Source organism: Sinocyclocheilus grahami, unplaced genomic scaffold, assembly GCF_001515645.1.
Source record: "Sinocyclocheilus grahami isolate Dianchi unplaced genomic scaffold, SAMN03320097.WGS_v1.1 scaffold674.1, whole genome shotgun sequence".
Taxonomy (NCBI): Eukaryota; Metazoa; Chordata; class Actinopteri; order Cypriniformes; family Cyprinidae; genus Sinocyclocheilus; species Sinocyclocheilus grahami.
Genome location: NW_015505853.1, coordinates 1,649,335 through 1,654,822, shown reverse-complemented (window position 1 = coordinate 1,654,822; position 5,488 = coordinate 1,649,335). Strand labels below are relative to the sequence as shown.

The 5,488-nt window shown below is 40.2% G+C and overlaps 1 pseudogene; it reads right to left on the bottom strand.

Annotated features, from left to right (window-relative positions):
• LOC107559086 (cilia- and flagella-associated protein 61-like) overlaps positions 1 to 5,488 on the bottom strand; it is a 31,415-nt pseudogene that overhangs the window by 8,927 nt on the left and 17,000 nt on the right.

Genomic DNA, 5,488 nt, shown 5'->3' with positions numbered 1-5,488 from the left:
TTAAATTATATATATATATATATATATATATATATATATATATATATAATTATATATTAACTATTCATATTCCCGTGCAATGTAGCAATTTGCTACATTAATACAAATTCCCATTTTTAAAAAATGCTTTTGAAAGTAGTCTCTTATGCTCACCAAAGCTGCATTTATTTGATCAATAAACATCAAATAACAATAATATTGTGAAGTATTATTACAATTTAAAATATCTGTTTTCAATTTGAATAAATATTAAGATGTAATTTATTCCTGCAATGCAAAGTTTAATTTTACTCTAGTATTCAGTGTTTAAGAAACATTTCTTAGCATTATTATTTTTAATTATTGTTGTGCTGCTTCATATTTTTGTTTAAAACAAAGATCAAAATGTTTCACCGTTTTTTTTTCAAGATTCTCTGAATAGAAAGTTGAAACAGAGATCTTTTGTAAAATCAAAAATGTCTTTACTGTCACTTTTGATTAATTGAATGCATCCTTGCTGAATAAAAGTATTAATTTCATTAGTATTAACTGATGTGCGGTCACAGGTGTGTGTAAATTGGCTTTGAACATGATTCATCCAATCAGCTTTGAGAGCCAGAGCTTTCCGTTTCATAAATGTGGCTTTGTCTTCTATACATCTCACACATTCAGTCCTGTAGCTCCTGTCTTCAATGCCATATGCTAGTTTATGTTAAATAGCATTCATTTACATATCATCTGTCTTTCCTCATGCAGGGATGAATAGTTTAGAGAAGGTCTCGCTCAAAGCCCTGTCCATGGTGCTGAAGCACAGCCAGCGCCGCTCAACCTCTGAGTGCTCGGATGATTTCAACCACAACAGGATTTCTGCCAAAACTATTATCTGGTAATTTGTGTTGACAACTTATTCGGAGCCAGACCCAGGCCTCTCTGGTTGACCCAAATACAAATTCTCATGCCACTAAATTGATATCTTTCATATGCAGACGGTATAATTAGCATTCACTGATAATTGCACTACTTCCCGGATTATTAAAGGAGGCTGTAATTAGTAAATATAATAGGCTTAATCAGACAGATAGCGGTGGCTCATCTCTGCCCGTGCAGATTAATTCTTAGCTCACCCTGCTAATATTAATATTCCCCTGTAAATGGATGGAAGGAGATGAGATTTCACTCACGCTAATTAGCTACTAGTTATGCTCTGACAGTTGGGCGCGGCTTTAGAATAACAGTGGCTTGGTAAATTAGATTATGCACGAGAGAAGGCTGCCATTGACTCTAATAAAATCTTTGTAAATTGGCAGTAAACGCGCCTGTCAGTTCCACGAATTTGTCCATGAGCCACTGATGGACATGTAAGCAGTCGTGCTGGTCATTGAGGATGAAGAGGTTGAACGGGACGGGCTGTAGGTGTCGGTGTCTGGGCTGATGTGGGTTCACACTGTTGGTTTTTTGGGTTATGGCATCGGTGGTGAGACTGGGCATCTGAAGTATAGTTAAAAATGTAAAATTACATAAAAATAATTTCTCCCTCTCTCTCTATATACATAACGTAAATTAATAATTCATATAATTTTATATATATTCTCTAACCAAACAGTTTAATATAATTTTAATATTAATTAACTTTTATAATTTATCACAAATTGCAGATACTTGGTAGAAGCTGGTAAATATATTTGTGTGTGCATACATTTTATATAAATGTATATACTTATCAGTGTTATTTGTCATGGGCTGTGTAGAATAAAGTGCACAACGAAGGAGCAATATCCAAGCCAAGAGTTTTTTTTAATAATAATCCACAAGAAAAGCACAGGAGATAGCAGGAGTAAACCAAACCCAACTACAACTAAGCAAACATAAGACCAGACAAAAGAACTAACTCAAACTGAGGGCTTTACATAGAAAACTAAGGAGCTAATTAACAAGTAACATCTTAACTGAGGGCTGTAATCAGAAACCAAGGAGAACATAACAAATTAACAACCTAGAAAGCTAACTAGAAACAGACATGGATTGAACAGGAAAACAGAACAAAAACAAACTCTAAACAAACTAAAACTATGACAGTACTCCCCGCCCCCTGCAATGCATGTCCTCGCACCATAAACAGTTAAATGGGGTGGCCCAGACTGAACACGAAGCCTCCAGGGCAGTGGCGGCAGCTCGGGGAGCTAGAGCCGACACTGGAGCGGACTGAGGGGCTGGAGCCGACACTGGAGCGGACTGAGGGGCTGGAGCGGACTCAGGGGCTGGAGCCGACACTGGAGTGGACTGAGGGGCTGGAGCCGATACTGGAGCGGACTCGGGGGCTGGAGCGGACTCAGGGGCTGGTGTGGATCTGTGTGTGGCCCAGACACACATACATGTTAGAGCCATTATGGACAGTGTGATGCTCTCTGGGTTGGGCTCTGGGTTTTCCCTTCCTGGAATTGACTCAGGAATTTGCTTCACAGGAACAGACTCAGGAACATTACTCACTGGAATTTCACTCACCGGGAGCATTGTGATCATTTGCATTGGCAATGCTGCAGTCCTTGGACTTGGAAATACTTTGACCATTTGTATTGGCAGTGCTGTTAAGTCCTTCTGTAGTATGGGTCTGGTATTTCAGTCACAGGCTGTATAGAATAAAGCACACAACAAAGGAGCAAAATCCAAAACCAAGAGTTCTTCAATAATAATCCACAAGAAAAGCACAGGAGATCGCAGGAGTAAACAAAACACAACCACAACAAAGCAAACATAATACCATAAAACTAAGGAGCTAATTAACAAGGAACACCTGGGCCCGTATTTATCAAGCCTCTGAGAATTACTCTCAAGAATGCTGCTAAGAATTGACTTAAGTGTAAAAAAATTCTTGGCTCCAAACTGCGATTAAAAGTTATTTATCAAGCATCTCTGTCGTAATTTAAAGGTGCAATAGGTGATTGTCTTCAGAAACATTTTTTTGTTATGCTGGTTGAAAGTCTCTTCACATCCCGATAGCAATTATTAAGTTAAGTGGTCTAAATGTATTTGTCGGTATTTATATATTTTGTGGAAGGCGTAGGATCAAGAAATGTTCGTCCAATCAAAACGCTCGGTCCGAGCGTTTTAATATGCTTTCCTACCTGCCTGTCAACGCATGTATTAGGATACCTCTGTGCACCCAGTTCGCGCAGACAGGATACGTCATTAGCGCGTTCACGCACGCTGTGCAGACAGAGCGAGGATGGCAGGCAAACATCAACAACCCGATCTTCCTTCCTGGTATTGTAGTACTTTTAAAGATTTCTCACCGGTGAATGACACATGATGTAGCCCAGCGGTTAATCTAGTCCTCGCGCCAGCCCGTTAGACGTGAGCTACGTGCATGAACTGTGTTCCGATCAATATGATCCCTACACAGTGTTCATTGCTCCCTACTCCCTGAGCGGGGGAAATCCGTTGAAGTTTACTTCACTTCGGAACATGGGCTGGAATTAGGAACCTGATGTAGCCTATTGTAGTAATGTTGTCTCTGGTCTGTGAGCGTAAATGCGTTCAGGACGGCGATTGCAGGGAGGGTGGGACGTTCGTATATATATCTATGGTGTAGACAGCATCACTGTTTATGAGTTCTATGGTATTTTGTCATGCCGTGCCGCGCCACTCGCGTCCGGTGTAGACACGATGTAACATTGGTTTTGCTTTGTTTCACAGAACTAATTGTTGCCTGGGTTGCGTATGTATGTGAGGCGGAGCTATCAAAATAGGCGCGAGACCCTTTTGGGGTAGGGGCGTGTTTGTTTTGGTGATTTCAAATGTCAACATTGGCTACCAGAATTCGCTTACCCCACCTTAAAGTGTCAGTCTTAGAGTTGATTCACGACACTTCGCTGTGCCACAAACGGGATTTTGGATGAAGAAATACGCATGGACCAGTCACTGAATAGATTTCCTTATTTAAGAATATTCTCAGATAAATTCACATTGAATGGTTAAATTCGTAAAATGAGTTTACGTTCAACACACATTTGACAATAAAGAATTTTCAAGAGAGTACATTATGGTAAGGAAGCGAATCGTCATTCCAACCTTCAATTTAGGGTTGTGCCAGTAGATGATAGTATCATGTATCGACGATAGTCAGAGATATCGCCTGTGGCTGATTTCTTTGACGACAGCAAGATGATTATTATTATTATTATCCTTCAAAAATATAGGAGCCTATCTTTAGTGATGCAGCGCAGAGAGCCGCTTCAGAAACTTGCCGCAGCGTGGCTGGTGATTAACCGATCAGCTCCGGTGGCCGTGTTGGAGCCGTAATGCGCCGCAGACGTATGCAGTGTAAATAAGGGTAAATAAGTCAGTTATGATGTTCTTTGGTAATGTAAATATTCTTTGCTCATTTTTTGTTTGAATAACTGAGGAAATTTAACTGTTTGATTAACTGCTCGTAGTCAAACATCTCTCCTGAAAGATTCGCGCACGTCTCTGTCTCCTCAGCGCCATCACAAACCCCTACTGGCAACTCCTAACCACTTGAGAGACCTCTCGAGCTGTCTTAAATAACTGGGAGAGTAAGAGTGATTCTTAGCTTTAAGAAATTTGATAACTTGAGTTTGAAAGTAGGTGTAAATTTAATGAATTCCCAGCACTTGAGACTAAAATGGCACTTTGAGAAGCTTGATAAATACGGGCCCTGAACGGAGGACTCTAATCAGAAACTATGGAAACAAACAGGTAGGGAACCAAGGAGAACAGAACTAAATAACCCATAAAGCTAACTAGAAATGTATACATATAAATATATGTGTGTGTGTGTGTCCAGCTTCTACATACACAGTATCTGCAATGTCCTACCATTAAATGTATTATTGTGTCTTTGTTCTGTTTCAAAGAGACTGACAAAGCTAACTAGAAATGTATACATATAAATATATGTGTGTGTGTGTGTGTCCAGCTTCTACATACACAGTATCTGCAATGTCCTACCATTAAATGTATTGTCAGACTCTGCCAAATACAGCAGCATCCACACAAGCTGAATTCTCATGTACTAATTACTGTGCTCTGCATGAAAACCAAATTAGCATTGCATTAATTTGCAAACACTGATCTGCATTGGCACAGAATACATGTCTCATAATTCACAGTGACATCTTGGTTCGCTGAGTTGTGTTGATGTTGTGTCTGTGTGTCTCTGACCTGATACTGCAGGCCGGTGCAGAGGATCAGATAGTCATACTTCACTTACTATTCTCCATCAGCTCCAGGTGTTTGGCCTTGTGTTTGATGGCCTTCATCTTACCCTTCACCACGCTGATCCAGGAGCGCAAAGACAGCTGGGCTTGATCCTGATCGCTGTAGCAGTGACTGTGGAGGAACAGATCCCGCATCAATCTTACACTGCTATGAAAAGAGCAGCCAGAAGGACATCTGTGTCTTTCACTGTAAGCGGTTTTAGATTCTCAGTGCTCAAGGTTAACTGACTCATTCACCGTTTTATGCTATAACTGAGATCCTCTGAATCAAG